Here is a 21814-nt window from a genome sequence, read left to right as displayed (position 1 = left end):
TGAAACATCCCACACTGAAAATGAAAATATGACAAAGCTCTCAATCTCTTAGCACAAAAAAATATGGACTAAGCTAAAATAATGGGGAGACAAAGGACCAAAAATAGCTATCATACAACAACACGTGGAAGAGGCTGAGGATGGTGAGGATGTGAATGTTGTCGACCAACCCACAGTGAGGAGCTGGAGAAGAGTGTACAGACCCAGGGTAAATTACCATGGGCTACATGAGCTGGAAATAGTGGAGCGCTATAGGGTGGACAAGGACCTCTTACAGCAAATTGTTGATCTGTGCCGGCCACACCTCACACGCAGAACTAACAGAGGGGAACATCCCAGTGGATACCAAGGTATGTGTAGGCCTAAGAATACTAGCCACAGGTACCTTCCAAAGGCGAACTGGGGATATGATGGGGATCTCACAGGCATCAGCTTCCAGGGTACTCCACCAGTTCCTGGATGCCATGTCAGCACATGCAGGTGAGCACGTATATTTCCCCAACACCCATGAGGCGTTATCCAGCAATATGCATCTCTTCCACCAAATAGAATACCCTGAGGTAGTGGGTGCTATAGACTGCATGCACATATGAATCAAAGCACCACCTGGTGAGTGGGGTAAGATCTACATCAACCGCAAGGGCTTCCCCTCCATCAACTGCCATGTCATGTGCGATGACCAGGGCATAACAATGAATGTATGCGCTGGCTGCCCTGGAAGCTATCATGATTCCCACATCTGGCATCTGATGCAGCTGTACCAGAGATTTGCCAATGGAGACATCCCTTACCGTTACCTAGTGGGGGATGCTGGTTATGTACTGGAGACGTGGCTGATGACACCCATCAGAAATGCAAACACACCTGAACAAGAACTCCATAAAGAGGCACACACATAGACCAGAATCATAATAGAGCATGTGTTTGGGATGCTAAAGTCACAGTTCCAGTGCCTGGACACATCTGATGGAGCCTTGCAGTTCTCACCAGCTACATGTACACAAATTGTCATCATATGTGCCATACTACTCAATATGATCCTGCGGAAACAGCTCCAGCAGGAACAGCACGGGGTGGGGCCACACAGCCCCCCACCATTGCCAAAGCCTGCACAAGCACAGAGTGAATCAGAGGAGGAACAACCTGAGCCTGCCTCAGTAGGCAGAAGGAGGTGTTCCCAGTATGCCCTGGCCTTGGCAAAGAGGCAACGCAGAGCATATACACTGACGCAGGAGGGACCCAGGGAATGACACCTCTCTCTAACTCACACATACAGTAAAAGGGATGCCAAACATGATACTACCTGTGCTCAACCATGTGTAGGGAGTGTACTATGTGCATCTGACATAGGCAGCCCTCCAGCATCACCGTCAATAATGGCACACCCACAAGTTAAGTCATTCAACTTACCAACTGGCGAATGTAGTAGTATGTGTTGTTACCTGTATGTATGGTATGGATGTGAGCATGCAAGGGAAATGGGTAACTGAATGAAATGCCAGCAGATAGTAGACATCTATAGTGGCAGCATGAGATCTGTAACAAATACTTGTGTCACCATAGTAGCCAGTACTACACATGGTGACAAAACCCAGTACAGGAAATGTGCTGGGCCACATACGTGTCCATATGACACACACATGCCAATCTTGGAGGTTCACTTACACAACAGCAGTCACAGCCAGCAGGACAGGTGAAGACAAACAAAAACAAAGGCTGTGCTAAGGCATCTGGATGATGCCTATGGGTAATCTCCCCCTAGGCCTACACAGACAGACTACATCAGATCAGGCAGTGGGATGCAAGTTCTGAAGGGTAGGAAGTCAGAAACTAATATGTAGGTCAATCAAACATAAGACCTGTAGTACCCTAATATGCCTCTAGTCAGCATCATAGGTTAGAAAACAGAAGAAAATGGAGTACCTGACATACCAGGACAGTCATAGCAAATGTGTACACATGTCAGGTGTGCCCTCCAACCCTGTATAGGAATGGAAAAACAGTCAGGTGTGCCACCCACACTTCCTATGTAGACATGTAGTAACAATCAAGTGTGCCCCCCAAATCCTATGTAGAAATGAAGTAACAGTCAGGTGTGCACCCCATTCCTGTGTAGCAATGTAGAAACAGTCAGGTGTGCCCCCCTATATCATATACAGACATGTAGTAACAGTCAGGTGTGCCCCCCAATCCTATGTAGAAATGCAGTAACAGTCAGGTGTGCCCCCCCAATCCGGTGTAGCAATGTAGATACAGCCAGGTGTACCCCCCATGTCCTATGTAGACATGTAGTAACATTCAGGTGTGCCCCCAAATCCTATGCAGAATTGTAATAACAGTCAGATGTGCCATCTTAGTCCTGTGTAGCAATGTAGAAACAGTCAGTTGTGCCCCTCCACATATCATATGTAGACATGTAGTAACAGTCAGATGTGCTCCACAATCCTATGTAGAAATGCAGTAACAGTCAGGTGTGCCCCCCAATCCTGTGTAGCAATGTAGATACAGTCAGGTGTGCCCCCACAATCCTATGTAGAAATGTAGTAACAGTCAGGTGTGCCCCCTAATCCTATGTAGACATGTAGTAACAGTCAGGTGTGCCCCCAATCATATGTAGAAATGCAGTAACAGTCAGGTGTGCCCCCATATCCTATGTAGACATGCAGTAACAGTCAGGTGTGCCTCCAATCCTATGTAGAAATGTAGTAACAGTCAGGTGTGCACCCCCATGTCCTATGTAGACATATAGTAACAGTCAGGTGTGCCTCCCAATCCTATGTAGACATGTAGTAACAGTCAGTTTTGCCCCCCAATCCTATGTAGAAATGTAGTAATGGTCAGGCGTGCCCCCCAATCCTGTGTAGCAATGTAGAAACAGTCAGGTGTGCCCCCTCCATATCCTATGTAGACATGTAGTAACATTCAGGTGTGCCCCTCCCAATACTGTGTAGCAATGTAGAAACAGTCAGGTGTGCTCTGCCAACATATCCAATGTAGAAATGTAGTAACAGTCAGGTGTGCCTCCCCCAATCCTGTGTAGCAATGTAAAAACAGTCAGGTGTGCCCCTGTGTATCCTATATAGACATGCAGTAAAAGTCAGGTGTGCCCCCCCTAATCCTATGTAGAAATGCATTAACAGTCAGGTGTGCCCCCACAATCATGTTTAGCAATGTCAATACAGTCAGGTGTACCCCCCATATCCTATGTAGACAAGTAGTAACAGTCAGGTGTGATCCACAAATCCTATGTAGACATGTAGTAACAGTCAAGTGTGCCTCTAGAAAAAAGGCAGCAACAAGAAGGAAACGTCCACAGGGAGTTCGCCAAAATACTATAAGGCACAACAACTGACACAATTCCAGTTCCAAGCACGGTTTGACAAAGTATTTATTTAACGTCTCACAATAAAAATACGTTTTCGTTGCCCATGCAACTTCATCAGAATGCAATCACAAAGAGTAAGCATACCCTAGCGTCTTATATTACAATAATTAGTGGATTAATGTGTTAATTAATTCCTTATTAAGTCTTAAAGAAGAATGGATAAATTTCATGCAGGGCTGTAACATGATTTTTGACACATTATATTTCACAATATAAAGGATTTTAAAACAATACTTGATGCAATTAAATACAAATAAATATTAAATGTAAAAACATATAAAAATCTTCCTATTAAAGTAAAATATATTTACATTAATATTTGATTTAATCACATTTGTAATAAACACACAATATTAAAAAATTTTTGTTTTGTATAATTCTATTATATTTATTTCAATACACCAATGCGTTTGGAGCTACCTTGTGTTCAGTCACAGCGTTTCTGCTCTAAGCTTCAAATAGGGCATAATGGAAATAAGGTCATTTAGACCTGGTGCCTTGTTTGAGGCTAACAATATCTGCCAACATGTCTCCCTATGTGCCAATCTAGCTTGCCAATGTCCTCCCCTAGAATTTTTTGCCACAGATTCCAAAACATAAAACATAAAAAAGGCTGATTGGCACACCAAGGTGTGCTTATAAAGTGCGTTGGTACTAGTGTGCTTTTGGATATCATATAGATGTTCATATATACGTCTCTTAAGCTGTCTTTCGGTCTTGCCGACATAAAATGCCTGGCAAGACCTACAGACAGCCAAGTAGACTAAACCAGAAGAATTGCAGTTGTGATATTTTTGTGAATAAATCTTTCTATCCCTACTTTCCAAGTAAAGGTGTTCCTGATTAATGACGTACTGACACTGTTTACAATGCCCACAACGAAAGGTACCCTTTCTTGTTGGGTTGGAATTTCTTAGATGTAAATTTTGTTCCAAAAGATTTTTTATGTTGCGTCCTCTTTTGTAAACTGTGTTGCAGGTCATATCCTTAAGATTTTTCAGGTCCGTAAAGTCCTGAAAGCTCTCCATTTCTTTCTGTATAATGTGCCTAATATGTCCAGCATCTTGACTAAAGGCAGTAACAAATGTCAGATTAGAACTTGAAAAATTTGAGATGGGTGGGGTATTTTGCATAAATGTATCAGCAGCCCCCCTTCCCAAAATCGGAAAAAATCTAGATTTTCTAGCTAAACTAATCTCTTCCCAAATTGATTTTATTAATGATAGAGGGTATCCTCTTTCGAGGAACAGCAAGCACAGTTTTTCACATTCAGTATTAAAGATTTTGTCTTCCGAGGTCATACGGGATACCCTAACAAACTGTCCCTTAACGATTGACTTTTTTTGAAACTTGGGATGGGAACTAGAATAATGCAAATAACTATTTGCAAAGGAGGGCTTTCTGTATACCCGGGATCCAAAGTTATTGGCATGTTTGTATAGAGTTACATCTAAATAATTGACTTCATGAACTGAAATTTGGTGTGTAAATTTTAAGAAGTCAGTAGTAGAATGTAAGTAATGGACGAATTCTTCTATACATTCCTTTGGTCCTGTCCAAAAAATGCAAATGTCGTCAAGAAATCGGGTGTAGTGAATCCAAAACTTGGAATATTCACAATCTAGAACAAATTTGTTTTCCCATACAGACAAAACCATGTCCGCATAGGTCGGAGCACAATTGGCCCCCATAGATACACCCGATGTCTGTTGGAAATATTCCCCACCAAAATATACATAGTTATATTTCAAAACCATCTCCAATAGGTGCATAACTAGCACCACATCGTTGTTAGTAACACCTGCACATGCCCACAGAACCTCTTCAATCCATGCCAGACCTATTGTAGAGGGGATGACCGAGAAAAGATCCACCACATCTATGGTCACAAACAGTAGATCTGATCTATACAAATCATCGGTAACCCCCCGTAGGAATTCCCAAGAATCCTTTAAAAGATGTTGTTTCTTGCCCCATAGCTGCTTTAATTTCCAATCCAGAAATTTTGAAAGATTATGGGTCTTTGACCCCTGTGCAGCTACAATGGGTCTAAGTGGAGGGTCCAAAACATTTTTGTGAATTTTTGGCACTCCAAAAATGGTAGGAACTTTGGGATGTGGATTACTAAGAAAAGTAAAAAGGTCCTGTTCAATGACATCCTGATCAAGGAGATCCTTAATAACCATATCAATCTTCTTGTATGACATGTGTACCTCATTTAAGGAAACAATGGTATACTTGGTTGTATCATTTAGTAATGTGTGCATTTTTGCCTCGTACATTATTTGTTCCATAACCACAGCACCACCCCCTTTGTCCGGTTGCATAATCCGGACAGAAGTGTCACAACATAAATCAGTGAGGAGGGCATTTTCTGCCTGTGTAAGGTTAGAATGTTTATTAAACCTTCCCACTTGGCTACGTATGGTGTGAACAATCCTGTTTTCCAGATTGCTAATTTGTGGATGTAGCGGGGGATTATAAGTACTGGATTTTCTTAGCATCAAACAAGGGGCCATACTGTCAGATCCAAGAATATGCTGGAGATTAAGTTTACGCATAAAAAGTTTAACATCAAGAATAGTATTGACCATGTTATAACTTCTACTAGGTACAAACTTGAAACCTTTCGTGAACAAAGAAAACCAAAGTTCAGTTATAACTGCATCACTGTAGTTGTAAATGTGGTATCCATTGAATGTATGTTTGGAAAAGTTTCCAAGTTCACTAATCTCAATGTTCCTATCTTTTACCATTCCTGATTCTGATCCCTTCTCCACCCCCTGTTTTTGCCTCCCCCGCCATTGCGGGGAGAGCGTGGTGCTGGATAATGCTGTTGACCCTGTTGTTTGTGAATCTGTTGGCGAAGACGTTCTGATCTCCTGGGTAAAAAATCAGGGTCAGAATATGTCTCATCATCAAAAGGATGTAATGGTGGGGGAGAGGAAAATTCCTGTCTGGGGGACTGTATATCTCGTGTGTTGGTATTTTCCCTATACGCTGACTGGTGTAATGTTCCACCCCTGGAATTGGGTGGATTTGGATATTGCCTGCCCTCCTGGTATTCCCTAATATCTCTGTTAAGCTTCCTATATTTCCGATTGAGCACTGTATTGCACTGTTGGTCTACCTGTGCCCTGAGAGCATAGTATTTACGTTTTTCAGTTTCAATAGTAAATTTTAAATCTGAAGTAACATTTTCATTGAGTTTAAATATCTCTGATTGTAAAACCTTGATTTCAGCTTCATTTCTTTTGATAATGGCTTTGACAATGCCAAAACCACAGTCATCGAAAACCTTAATTAATTCAGCATGAAATTCACTCCCAAAAACAACATTATTGGGATATTTATGCACACGCAAACCCTTAGGTACTATCTGTTTTTTAAGACATTCATTCAGGTAGAAATTATCTAACTGCAGTGTCTTGTACCTGTATAATTTGTTCTCAAGGGTCCGCATGTTATCTGCAAAGGAAATGCCAGAGTTTGAACGGTTTTCAAAATTTTCATTGTTTTCATTAAACTCAAAGGCGGGTTGATGCTTCACCCACTCAGAAAAAGTTGAAGCTGGATGTATAACAGAGTCCGTTGGAGAATGTCCAGAACTGTTGGAAGCACAATCGTCAGCTTGTCGGAAAACAGCAGGAGTTTTGAAGAAATTACTAATGTCCACGTTGTCATTTATTTCCGAATGGCCGGATACTTCTTTGGAAATACCTGATGATCCCAAACCCGCCATACGCGGTTTGAACACTTTCAAAAGTTTGCGCTGTTCAGTTAAAACAGACTGTAGTCCTTGGCTAAGCGGTGTAAGAAGCTGGACTGACAAGGTAAGTTGGCCCGTAAGTTGGCGTGTGTCAGCGGAAGCCGATACACCCTCCTCCATACTGGTGCCGGAAGCACCAGCTGTAACAGTTCCCAAACTTGTCTCCATAGACCCACAAGAACACAACGAAGCTGCAAACAAACAAACCTCCAGAAAAAAGGCAGCAACAAGAAGGAAACGTCCACAGGGAGTACGCCAAAATACTATAAGGCACAACAACTGACACAATTCCAGTTCCAAGCACGGTTTGACAAAGTATTTATTTAACGTCTCACAATAAAAATACGTTTTCGTTGCCCATGCAACTTCATCAGAATGCAATCACAAAGAGTAAGCATACCCTAGCGTCTTATATTACAATAATTAGTGGATTAATGTGTTAATTAATTCCTTATTAAGTCTTAAAGAAGAGTTAAGTGTGCCCTGCCAAAATCCTATGTAGACATGGAGTAACAGTCACGTGTGCCCCCAATCCTGCATAGACATGTAGTAACAGTCAGGTGTGCCCCCCAATCCTATATAGAAATGTAATAATAGTCAGTTGTGCCCCCGCCAATCCTGTGTAGCAATGTTGAAACAGTCAGGTGTGCCACCACCATATCCTATATAGACATGTAGTAGCATTCAGGTGTGCCCGCCAATCCTATGTAGACATGTAGTAAAAATCAGGTGTGCCCCTCCAATCCTATGTAGAAATGTAGAAATAGTCAGGTGTGTCCAACCATATCCTATGTAGACAAGTAGTAACAGTCAGGTGTACCCCCCAAAATCCTATGTAGACATGTAGTAACAGTCAGATGTGTCCCCCCAAATTCAAGGTAGAAATGTAGTAACAGTCAGATGTGCCCCACAGTCCTCTGTATAAATGTAGTAACAGTCAGGTGTGCCCCCCATATCCTATGTAAACATGTAGTAGCATTCACGTGTGCCCCAAATCCTATGTAGAAATGTAGTAAGAGTCAGATGTGCCCCCTAGTCCTTTGTAGCAATGCAGAAACAGTCAAGTGTGCCCCACCATACCCTATGTAGACATACAGTAACTGTCAGGTGTGCCCCACAATCGTATGTAGACATGTAGTAACAGTCAGGTCTGCCCCCCAATCCTATGTAGAAATGTAGTAACAGTCAGATGTACCCCCAACAGTCCTATGTAACAATGTAGAAAAAGTTGGGTGTGCCACCCCCCATATCCTATGTAGACATGTAGTAACATTCAGATGTGCTCCCCAATCCTATGTAGACATTTAGTAACAGTCAGGTGTGACCCTCCAATCCTATGTAGAAATGTAGTAATAGTCAGGTGTACCCCCCAATCATGTGTAGCAATGTAGAAACAGTCAGGTGTACCCCCATATTCTATGTAGACATGTAGTAACAGACAGGTATGCCCCCAATCCTAGGTAGAAAAGTAGTAACAATCAGGTGTGCCCCCCAATCCTGTGTAGGAATGTAGAAACAGTCAGGTGTGCCCACCCCATATCCTATGTAGACATGTAGCAACAGTCAAGTGTGCCCCCAGTATCCTATGTAGACATGTAGTAACAGTCAGGTGTCCCCCCATATCCTATGTAGACATGTAGTAAAAGTCAGGTTTGACCCCAAATCCTATGTGACAGAGGCACAGTACACTAACCTCGAAAAAGGGCATAGCAAAATTCATTTAAAATGGGTGATGAAAGCCAAACACACTCTGGCTAGGCTTATAAATGCCCTAGGGCAGATAGCCTAGTATGAACCTATGAACCTAAGGTGTGCCCCCCCATCCTGTGTATAAATGTAGTAACATTCAGGTGTGCCCGAAATCCTATGTAGAAATGTAGTAACAGTCAGATGTGCCTCTAATCCTGTGTAGCAATGCAGAAACAGTCAAGTGTGCCCCACCATATCCTATGTAGACATGCAGTAACTGTTAGGAGTGTCCCCCTCAATCCTATGTAGACATGTAGTAACAGTCAGGTCTGGCCCCCAATCTTATGTAGAAATGTAGTAACAGTCAGGTGTGCCCCCGACAGTCCTGTGTAACAATGTAGAAAAAGTTGGGTGTGCCACCCCCCATATCCTATGTAGACATGTAGTAACATTCAGGTGTGCCCCCGCCAATCCTATGTAGACATTTAGTAACAGCCAGGTGTGACCCTCCAATCCTATGTAGAAGTGTAGTAATAGCCAGGTGTACCACCAATCATGTGTAGCAATGTAGAAACAGATAGGTGTGCCCCCATATTCTCTGTAGGCATGTAGTAACAGGTATGCCCCCCCCAATTCTAGGTAGAAATGTAGTAACAATCAGGTGTGCTCCCCAATCATGTGTAGGAATGTAGAAACAGTCAGGTGTGCCCAGCCCATATCTTATGTAGACATGTAGTAACAGTCAGGTGTGCCCCCAATATCCTATGTAGACATATAGTAACAGTCAGGTGTACCCCCATATCCTATGTAGACATGTAGTAACAGTCAGGTTTGCCCCCAATCCTATGTAGAAATGTAGTAACAGTAAGGTGTGCCCCCCGTATCCTTTGTAGACATGTAATAACAGTCAGGTGTGTCCCCCCCATTCCTGTGTAGACATGTAGTAAGAGCCAGTTGTGCCCCACCAGTCCTTTGTAGAATTGTAGTAACAGTGAGGTGTGCCCCCCGTATCTTTTGTAGACATGTAATAACAGTCAGGTGTGTCCCCCCATTCCTATGTATACATGTAGTAAGAGCCAGTTGTGCTCCACCAGTCCTATGTAGACATGTAGTAACATTCAGGTGTGCCCCCCAATCCTATGTAGACATGTAGTAAACAGTCAGGTGTGCCTTCCCAATCCTATGTAGAAATTTAGTAATAGTCAGGTGTGCCCCCCAGTCCTGTGTAGCAATGTAGAAACAGTCAGGTGTTCCCCCTATATCCTATATAGACATGCAGTAACAGGTGTGCCCCCAAATCCTGTGTATCAATGCAGTAGCAGTCAGGTGTGCCACACATATCCTATGTAGACATGTAGTAACATTCAGTTGTGCCCCCCAGTTCTATGTAGAAATGTAGTAACAGTCAGGTGTGTCCCCCATCCTGTGTAGCAATGTAGAAACAGTCAGGTGTACCCCCCATATCCTATGTAGACATGTAGTAAACATCAGGTGTGTCTCCAATCCTATGTAGATGTGTATTAACAGTCAGGTGTGCCCTCCAATCCTATGTAGAAATGCAGAAACTGTCAGGTGTGCCCCCGTCAATCATGTGTAGCAATGTAGAAACAGTCAGGTGTGCCTCCCCCCATATCATATGTAGACATGTAGAAACATTCAGGTGTGCCCCCCCAATCCTATGTAGAATTGTAGTAACAGTCAGGTGTGCCCCTCAATCCTGTGTAGAAATGTCAAAACAGTCAGGTGTACCCCCATATCCTTTGTAGACAAGTAGTAAGAGTCAGGTGTGCCCCCCCAAATCCTATGTAGACATGCAGTAACAGTCAGGTTTGCCCCCTCCAAATTCTATGTAGAAATGAAGTAACAGTCAGGTCTGCCCCCAATCCTGTGTATAAATGCAGTAACAGTCAGGTGTGCCCCACATATCCTATGTAGACATGTAGTAACAGTCAGGTGTGCCCCCCAATACTGTGTAGACATGTAGTAACAGTCAGGTGTGCCCCTGCCAATCCTGTGTAGCAGTGTAGAAAAAGTCTTGTGTGCCACACCCCATATCCTATGTAGACTTGTATTATCATTCAGGTGTGCTTCCAAATTGTATGTAGAAATCTAGTAATAGTCATGTGTGCCCCCCTATATCCTATGTAGACATGTAGTAACATTCAGGTGTGCCACCCATATCTTATGTAGACAAGTGGTAACAGTCAGGTATGCCCCCATATCCTATGTAGACATGTAGTAACAGTCGGTTGTGCCCCGCCAAAATCCTATGTAGACATGGAGTAACAGTCATGTGTGCCCCCAGTCCTATGTAGACATGTAGTAGCAGTCAGTTGTGCCCACCCAATCCTATGTAGAAATGTAGTAATAATCAGGTGTGCCCCCGGCAATCCTGTGTAGCAATGTAGAAACAGTCAGGTGTGCCACCCTACACATCCTACATAGACATGTAGTAACAGTCTGGTATGCTCCCCCATATCCTATGTAGGCATGTAGTAACATTCAGGTGTGCCCCAAATCCTATGTAGAAATGTAGTAACAGTCAGATGTGCCCCGTAATCCTGTGTAGCAATGCAGAAACAGTCAAGTGTGCCCCACCATAACCTATTTAGACATGCAGTAACTGTCAGGTGGGCCCCCCAATTTTATGTAGACATGTAGTAACAGTCATGTCTGCCCACACAATCCTATGTAAAAATGTAGTAACAGTTGGGTGTGCCCCCGACAGTTCTGTGTAACAATGTAGAAAAAGTTGGGTGTGCCACCCCCCCATATCCTATGTAGACATGTAGTAACATTCAGGTGTGCCCCCCAAATCCTATGTAGACATTTAGTAACAGTCAGGTGTGCCCCTCAAATCCTATGTAGAAATGTAGTAATAGTCAGGTGTACCCCCCAGTCACATGTAGCAATGTAGAAACAGTCAGGTGTGCCCCCCCATATTCTATGTAGACGTGTATAACAGTCAGATGTACCCCCCCAATCCTATGTAGACATGTAGTAACAGTCAGGTGTTCCCGCAATATCCTGTGTAGACATGTAGTTGCAGTCAGGTGTTCCCCCCATATCCTATGTAGACATGTAGTAACAGTCAGGTTTGCCTCCCAATCCTATGTAGAAATGTAGTAACAGTAAGGTGTGCCCCCCATATCCTATGTAGACATGTAGTAACAGTCAGGTGTGTCCCCCCATTCCTATGTAGACATGTAGTAAGAGCCAGTTGTGCCCCACCAGTCCTTTGTAGAAATGTAGTAACAGTAAGGTGTACCCCCATAGCCTATGTAGACTTGTAGTAACAGTCAGATGTGTCCCCCCATTCCTATGTAGATATGTAGAAAGAGCCAGTTGTGCCCCACCAGTCCTATGTAGACATGTAGTAACATTCAGGTGTGCCCCCCAATCCTATGTAGACATGTAGTAACAGTCAGGTGTGCCTCCTCAATCCTATGTAGAAATTGAGTAATAGTCAGGTGTGCCCCCCAATCCTGTGCAGTAATGTAGTAACAGCCAGGTGTGCCACCCATATCCTATGTAGACAAGTAGTAACAGTCAGGTGTGCCCCCGCCCAAAAAAAATCCTATGTAGACATGTAGTAACAGTCATGTGTGCCCCCCAAATTCTATGTAGAAATGTAGTAACAGTCAGATGTGCCCCCCAATCCTGTGTATAAATGTAGTAACAGTCAGGTGTGCCCCCCATATCATATGTAGACACGTATGAACATTCAGGTGTGGCCCGAATCCTATGTAGAAATGTAATAACAGTCAGATATGCCCCCTAATCCTGTGTAGCAATGCAGAAACAGTCAAGTGTGCCCCTCCATATCCTATGCAGACATGCAGTAACTGTCAGGTGTGCCCCCCAATCCTAAGTAGACATGTAGTAACAGTCTTGTCGGCCCACCCAATCCTATGTAGAAATGTAGTAACAGTCAGGTGTGCCCCCGACAGTCGAGTGTAACAATGTAGAAAAAGTTGGGTGTGCCACCCCCCATATCCTATGTAGACATGTAGTAACATTCAGGTGTGCCCCCCCAATCCTATGTAGACATTTAGTAACAGTCAGGTGTGCCCCTCCAATCCTAGGTAGAAATGTAGTTATAGTCAGGTGTACCCCTCAATCATGTGTAGCAATGTAGAAACAGTCAGGTGTGCCCCCCATATTCTATGTAGACATGTAGTAACAGTCAGGTGTGCCACACCAATCCTAGGTAGAAATGTAGTAACAATCAGTTGTGCCCCCCAATCCTGTGTAGGAATGTAGAAACAGTCAGGTGTGCCCAGCCCATATCCTATGTAGACATGTAGTAAAAGTCAGGTGTGCCCTCAATATCTTATGTAGACATGTAGTAACAGACAGGTGTTCCCCCCATATCCTATGTAGACATGTAGTAACAGACAGGTTTGCCCCCCAATCCAGTGTAGAAATGTAGTAACAGTAAGGTGTGCCCCCATATCCTATGTAGACATGCAGTAACAGTCAGGTGTGTCCCCCATTCCAAATTAGACATGTAGTAAGAGCCAGTTGTGCCCACCAGTCCTTTGTAGAAATGTAGTAACAGTAAAGTGTGCCCCCATAGCCTATGTAGACTTGTAGTAACAGTCAGGTGTGTCCCCCCATTCCTATGTTGAAATGTAGTAACAGCCAGGTGTGCCCCACCAGTCCTATGTAGACATGTAGTAACATTCAGGTGTGCCCCCCAATCCTATGTAGAAATGTGGTAGCAGTCAAGTGTGCCTCCCCAATCCTATGTGGAAATTTAGTAATAGTCAGGTGTGCCCCCCAATCCTGTGTAGCAATGTAGTAACAGTCAGGCGTGCCACCTTTATCCTATGTAGACATGTAGCAACATTCAGTTGTGCCCCGCAATCCTATGTAGAAATGTAGTAGCAGTCAGGTGTGCCCCCCCATCCTGTGTAGCAATGTAGAAACAGTCAGGTGTGCCCCACCCATAGCCTATGTAGACATGTAGAAAAATGTCAGGTGTTCTCCAATCCTATATAGAAATGTAGTAACAGTCAGGTGTGCCCCCAATCATATGTGGAAATGTAGTAACAGTCAGATGTGGCGCTGCCAATCCTGTGTAGCAATGTAGAATCAGTCAGGTGTGCCACCCCCCATATCCTATGTAGACATGTAGAAAAACGTGTGTGTCTCCAATCCTATGTAGACATGTAGTAACAGTCAGGTGTGCCCCCAATCCTATGTAGAAATGTAGTAACAGTCAGGTGTGCCCCCCCAATCCTGTGTAGCAATGTAGAAACAGTCAATTCTGCCCCCCATATCCTATGTAGACATGTAGTAACAGTCAGGTGTGCCCCCCTATCCTATATAGAAGTTTAGTAACAATCAGGTGTGCCCCCCAATCGTGTGTAGCAATGTAGAAACAGTCAAGTGTGTTCCTCATATCCTATGTAGACATGTAGTAACAGTCATGTGTGCCCCCATATGCTATGTAGACATGTAGTAACAATTATATGTGCCCCCCCATATGTTATGTAGACATGTAGTAACAGCCAGGTGTGCCTGTATCCTGTGCAGCAATGTGGAAACAGTCAGGCATGCCCCGCCAATCCTGTGCGGCAATGTAGTAACAGTCAGGTGTGCCTCCCCAATCCTATGTAGACATGTAGTAACATTCAGTTGTGCCCCGCAATCCTATGTAGAAATGTAGTAGCCGTCAGGTGTGCCCCCCATCCTGTGTAGCAATGTAGAAACAGTCAAGTGTGCCCCCCCATATCCTATGTAGACATGTAGAAAAAACGTCAGGTGTGTCTCCAATCCTATGTAGAAATGTAGTAACAGTCAGGTGTGCTGCCAATCCTATGTGGAAATGTAGTAACAGTCAGGTGTGCCCCCGCCAATCCTGTGTAGCAATGCAGAAACAGTCAGGTGTGCCACCCCCCATAACCTATGTAGACATGTAGAAAAATGTTGTGTCTGTTTCCAATCCTATGTAGACATGTAGTAACAGTCAGGTGTGCCCCCAATCCTATGTAGAAATGTAGTAACAGCCAGGTGTGCCCCCCCAATCCTGTGTAGCAATGTAGAAACAGTCAATTCTGCCCCCATATCCTATGTAGACATGTAGTAACAGCCAGGTGTGCCCCCCAATCCTATATAGAAATTTAGTAACAATCAGGTATGCCCCCCCAATCGTGTGTAGCAATGTAGAAACAGTCAAGTGTGTCCCTCATATCCTATGTAGACATGTAGTAACAGTCATGTGTGCCCCCATATGCTATGTAGACATGTAGTAACAATCACATATGCCCGCCATATGCTATGTAGACATGTAGTAACAGCCAGGTGTGCCCCTATCCTGTGCAGCAATGTGGAAACAGTCAGGTGTGCCCCGCCAATCCTGTGCGGCAATGTAGTAACAGTCAGGTGTGCCCCCCATATCCTATTTAGACATGTAGTAACAGTCAGGTGTGCCCCCAAATCCTATGTAGAAATGTAGTAACAGTCAGGTGTGCCCCCCAATGCTGTATAGCAATGTAGAAACAGCTAGGTGTTTCCCCACCATATCCTATGTAGACATGTAGTAAAAGTCAAGCGTGCCCCCACAAATCTTATGTAGAAATGAAGTAACAGTCAGGTGTGCCCCCAATCTTGTGTAGCAATGTAGAAACAGTCTGGTGTGCCCCCTATATCCTATACAGACATGTAGTAACAGTCACGTGTGCCCCCCTAATCCTATGTAGCAATGTAGAAACAGTCAAGTGTGCCCCCCCATATCCTATGTAGACATGTAGAAAAAACGTCAGGTGTGTCTCTAATCCTATGTGGAAATGTAGTAACAGTCAGGTGTACCGCCAATCCTGTGTGGAATTGTAGTAACAGTCACCTGTGCCCCCGCCAATCCTGTGTAGCAATGTAGAAACAGTCAGGTGTGCCACCCCCCCCCATAACCTATGTAGACATGTAGAAAAATGTTGTGCCTGTTTCCAATGCTATGTAGACATGTAGTAACAGTCAGGTGTGCCCCCAATCTTATGTAGAAATGTAGTAACAGCCAGGTGTGCCCCCCCAATCCTGTGTAGCAATGTAGAAACAGTCAATTCTGCCCCCATATCCTATGTAGACATGTAGTAACAGTCAGGTGTGCCCCCCAATCCTATATAGAAATTTAGTAACAATCAGGTATGCCCCCCCAATCGTGTGTAGCAATGTAGAAACAATCAAGTGTGTCCCTCATATCCTATGTAGACATGTAGTAACAGTCATGTGTGCCCCCATATGCTATGTAGACATGTAGTAACAATCACATATGCCCGCCATATGCTATGTAGACATGTAGTAACAGCCAGGTGTGCCCCTATCCTGTGCAGCAATGTGGAAACAGTCAGGTGTGCCCCGCCAATCCTGTGCGGCAATGTAGTAACAGTCAGGTGTGCCCCCCATATCCTATTTAGACATGTAGTAACAGTCAGGTGTGCCCCCAAATCCTATGTAGAAATGTAGTACCAGTCAGGTGTGCCCCCCAATGCTGTATAGCAATGTAGAAACAGCTAGGTGTTTCCCCACCATATCCTATGTAGACATGTAGTAAAAGTGAAGCATGCCCTCCCCCAAATCTTATGTAGAAATGAAGTAACAGTCAGGTGTGCCCCCAATCTTGTGTAGCAATGTAGAAACAGTCTGGTGTGCCCCCTATATCCTATACAGACATGTAGTAACAGTCACGTGTGCCCCCCTAATCCTATGTAGTAATGCAGTAACAGTCAAGTGTGCCCCCTCAATCCTGTGTAGCAATGTAGATACAGCTAGTTGTGCCCCCCATATCCTATGTAGACATGTAGTAATATTCAGGTGTGCCCCCCAATCCTATGTAGAATTGTAATAACAGTCAAGTGTGCCCCCCAATCCTGTGTAGCAATGTAGATACAGTCAGGTGGGCCCCCGCAATCCTATGGAGAAATGTAATAATAGTCAGGTGTGCCCCAAATCCTATGTAGACATGTAGTAACAGTCAGGTGTGCCCTCCAATAATATGTAGTAATGTAGTAACAGTCATGTGTGCCCCCAACAATAATGTGTAGCAATGTAGAAACAGTCAGGTGTACCACCGCCCATATCCTATGTAGACGTGTAGTAACATTCAGGTGCGCCCCCCAATCCTATGTAGAAATGTAGTAACAATGAGGTGTGCCCCCCAATCCTGTGTAGCAATGTAGAAACAGTCAGGTGTGCCCCATATCCTAGGTTGACATGTAGTAACAGTCAGGTGTGCCCCCCCATTTCCTATGTAGACATATAGTAACAGTCAGGTGCACCCCGCCATACTATGTAGAAATGTAGTAACAATGAGGTGTGCCCCACAATCCTGTGTAGCAATGTAGAAACAGTCAGGTGTGCCCCCATATCCTATGTTGACATGTAGTAACAGTCAGGTGTGCCTCCCATATCCTATGTAGACATGTAGTAACATTCAGGGATGCCTCCAATCCTACGTATAAATGTAGTAACAGTCAGGTGTGCACCCCCACATCCTATGTAGACATGTAGTAACAGTCAGGTCTGCCCCCCAATCCTATGTAGAAATATAGTAACAGTCAGGTCTGCCCCCAATCCTATATAGCAATGTAGAAACAGTCAGGTGTTCACCCCCATATCCTATGTAGACATGTAGTAACAGTCAGGTTTGCCCCCCTGTCCTATGTAGAAATGTAGTAAAAGTCAGGTGTGCCCCCCCATATCCTATGTAGACATGTAGTAACAGTCATTTGTGCCCCCAATCCTATGTAGAAATGTAGTAACAGTCAAGCGTGCCCCCAATCCTGTGTAGCAATGTAGAAACAGTCTGGTGTGCCCCCTATATCCTATATAGACATGTAGTAACAGTCATGTGTGCCCCCCTAATCCTATGTAGTAATGCAGTAACAGTCAAGTGTGCCCCCTCAATCCTGTGTAGCAATGTAGATACAGCCAGTTGTGCCCCCCATATCCTATGTAGACATGTAGTAACATTCAGGTGTGCCCCCCAATCCTATGTAGAATTGTAATAAAAGTCAAGTGCGCCACCTCAATCCTGTGTAGCAATGTAGAAACATTCAGGTGTGCCCCACCCCCATATCCTATGTAGAAATGCAGTAACAGTCAGGTGTGCCCCCCAATCCTGTGTAGCAACATAGATACAGTCAGGTGTGCCCCCACAATCCTATGGAGAAATGTAGTAATAGTCAGGTGTGCCCCAAATCCTATATAGACATGTAGTAACAGTCAGGTGTGCCCCCCAATCATATGTAGAAATGCACTAATAGGCATGTGTGCCCCCGACAATAATGTGTAGCAATGTAGAAACAGTCAGGTGTACCATCCCCCCCATATCCTATGTAGACGTGTAGTAACATCCAGGTGTGCCCCCAGATCCTAAGTAGACATGTAATAAAAGTCAGGTGTGTCCCCCAATCCTATGTAGAAATGTAGTAACAATGCGGTGTGACCCCCAATCCTGTGTAGCAATGTAAAAACAGTCAGGTGTGCCCCCATATCCTATGTTTACATGTAGTAACAGTCAGGTGTGCCCCTCATATCCTATGTAGACATGTAGTAAAAGTCAGGTGCACCCCCCAATCCTATGATGAAATGTAGTAACAATGAGGTGTGCCCCCAATCCTGTGTAGCAATGTAGAAACAGTCAGGTGTGCCCCCATATCCTATGTTGACATATAGTAACAGTCAGGTGTGCCCCCATATCCTATGTAGACATGTAGTAACATTCAGGTGTGGCTCCAATCCGATGTATAAATGTAGTAACAGTCAGGTGTGCACCCCCATATCCTATGTAGACATGTAGTAACAGTCAGGTGTGCCCCCCAATTCTATGTAGAAATATAGTAACAGTCAGGTCTGCCCCCCTATCCTATATAGCAATGTAGAAACAGTCAGGTGTTCACCCCCACATCCTATGTAGACATGTAGTAACAGTCAGGTTTGCCCCCCTGTCCTATATAGAAATGTAGTAACAGTCAGGTGTGAAGCCCATATCCTATGTAGACATGTAGTAACATAGTTTCATAGTTTAGTACTAGGCTATCTGCCCTGTGGCATTTATAAGCCTAGCCATAGTGATGTGGCTTTTGCCACCCCATGTAATGGTACAAAAGTGTACAGAGTAGATTTAGAATACTGTGCCTCTGTCTAGTAGTGACACAGTGAAGACCCCCTTACATAATAGAATTAGTTTACTGTGCCTCTGTCGAGTAGTGACACAGAGATGACCCCTGGGGTAAACCTACGATCTCCCATCCACTCATCAAGATTTCTCTTGAAGAGAGTCAGTGAGGGGCTCTGCCTAACATGAACTGGGATTCTGTTCCAGAGTATGGGAAGCCTCTGAGTTATGAATCTGTCCCTCCAGCATGTCCTATTCATATTTGTGCTGAGGTTTAAATCTTTAGCTCTCATGGTTCTGATGGATTTGGATTTTTTGAGGTGGAGCATGTCCATCAATTCCTGATTGGACATGGCCTTGTACGTCAGGCACAGATCACCTCTGAGCAGGCGGTATGCTACTGAATAGAGCTGGAGTTTCTTTAGTCTGGGCATATGACATATGTTGGAGACCCTTGATACTCTTGGTGAGGTACTTTTGGGGTCTCTCTAACTGTTGCAAGTGCCGGGTGAGGTACATACCAAATGGGGCATTGTACTCAATCATGGGCCTGATAGGGGAGGAGTATAGGGGTACAATGACCTCCTTTGATCTGGATGTGAATCCCTTCATGATAACGTGGGCAAGGTAGAAAGTCACCACTTTGGCAACGTGGGTGTCAAATGAGAGGTCACTATCGACTTGGGTCCCCAGGTCTCTGATTACTTTTTCCATACTCAGTGGGTTACTATCTATGTGATCATTTGTGGGTACTTTGTTTTTCCCAAAGGGGATGACTATACATTTTTTGGCATTTAGTTTAAGGCCATGACTCCGGCACCAGTTGTCCATTTCAGTGAGGCCTTCCTGTAGGATGTATGTGTCAGCTGGGGTATCGACTATGGCACCTAGTTTGCAGTCATCTGCGAACTTTGTCAGCCACAATCCTCCCATGTTTGCTTTCACATCTGAGAAATAAATGCCGAACAAGAGGGGTCCCAGGACAGAGCCGTGTGGGACATCACTTGTGACTGGCTTTGAGTCTGACATGGCTCCAGCGATTTTGACTTTATGGGTTCTATCCTTTAGCCAGTTTGCCACCCATCTTGTGACATATGGATTTACATTTAAGCTGTTGAGCTTGTCTATGATGCCAGAGTTGGGTATTGTGTCGAAAGCTTTAGCTAAGTCCAGGTAGGCTGTATGGACTGCTTTGTCCTCGTCAATGGCTCTAGTGACTGTTTCGAAAAAGTCTACCAGGTTCAAAAGGCAGGATCTGCTCTTTACAAAGCCAAACTGGGAGGGATCAAGTGTCTCTGTTTATGAGTTCCATAATGATTCTTTCCATAGCTTTGCAGACCAGGCTGGTTAAGCTTATGGGGCGGTAGTTACCAGGGTCTGTAGAGGTGCCTCCTTTGTGGAGTGGGACTACTGTTGCTGTACGCCAGTGTTCAGGTACATATCCTGTAGTAAGGCTAAGGTTAAATAGCATTTTTATGTGCAGGTTTAACTCCTCTTGGAGTTCACGTAGCACGCAACCCGGGATACCGTCAGGTCCCATTGATGCTGTGTTTTTAGCTTTGCTGAGGTCAGGTCTCACCTGGACATCTGAGATGACAGAGAGGTTAAATTCAGCTGAGATAAGTATTTCTTCTTTTGGGGGTGAGGGAGGGGAGAAATTTGCACTGAACCTGTCTGCCAGAATGTTGGCAATATCTGTGGGTTCAGTGTATTTTTTGTCATTGTGAACTAACTCTGAACATATCTGAGGGTTTCCGCCCAGGTTTCTAACATAGCTGAAAAAGGCCTTGTGGTTATCTTTAGTGTCCATAGCGATTTTTCTCTCAAAGTTGGCCTTGGATGTTTTTATGAGAGAACATAGCTTTCTACTAGTGCTGATCAGAGATGCCTTCTCTTTATGGGATTTTGCTCTGTCGTGCAGTAGCTTCCTTCTTTTGTTATACAATTTGTTTATGGCTGGGGTCCACCAGACAGGACGCCTGCCCTTGGTGGAGAGGGTCTTGGTATTATTTGGGATTGCATGATCCATGCATTCTTGGAGATGTCCGTAGAAAGCATTTGTGAAGGATTCTGCATTGTGGGATGTGGTTTCCACTGACCCAGTGGGCTTAAAGGATACCATCTCAGTTTTAAGAAGTGTTGGGGGTGGAGGTGGGATATGTATATCCAGGGTGATTAGTTTGTGGTCAGATCTCACTAGTGAGGGATATACTTCCGGTGTGGAGCACTTTGTCCCCATGTTTGTGATGATCAGGTCTAGTATATTATCTCCCCTTGTGGGAAAGGTGACTAGCTGTTCCATTGCATTTGAATTTATGAATTCCAAAAACCTTTGGGCTAGGGTGTTTGGGCTAGAATAATGCACCCAGTCTATGTTAGGGTAGTTGAAGTCTCCCAATATGATGGTGTTTGGTGAGACACTCATATCCTCCAATGTCTTCAGAAATGCTGAATGGGGTTCCTGAGATTGGGAGGGTGGTCTGTAACATGCTACCAGTTGTATAGCAGTTTTGCCTACGGTTAGTTGCACCTGGATGGTCTCTGATGCTTCGTGTGTTGCCACTAACCTGGAGGTGTGGGTGTCCTTGATGAATATGGACACTCCCCCTCCCTTTTTAGTTTGGCCCGAGTTTTGGGGCCAAAAAGCATGATACGAGGTATAGCCTGGTAGCGCTGGGGTGCTCTCAGGAGCATTGAACCAGGTTTCAGTTACTGCACAGACATCAATGTTCTCCATATTGAGGAGTGCTTCGAGAGCCTGCATCTTGAGATTTAGACTTCTGACGTTGAGCAGCATTACCCTTAATTTTTTTTCCATTTTTCTTTTCTAAGGAGGTGGGTTTGTCTTTTG

Source organism: Protopterus annectens, chromosome 3.part1 (genome assembly GCF_019279795.1).
Source record: "Protopterus annectens isolate FY-2018-M chromosome 3.part1, PAN1.0, whole genome shotgun sequence".
NCBI classification, from domain to species: domain Eukaryota; kingdom Metazoa; phylum Chordata; order Ceratodontiformes; family Protopteridae; genus Protopterus; species Protopterus annectens.
Note: the sequence above shows the minus strand (reverse complement) of the source record.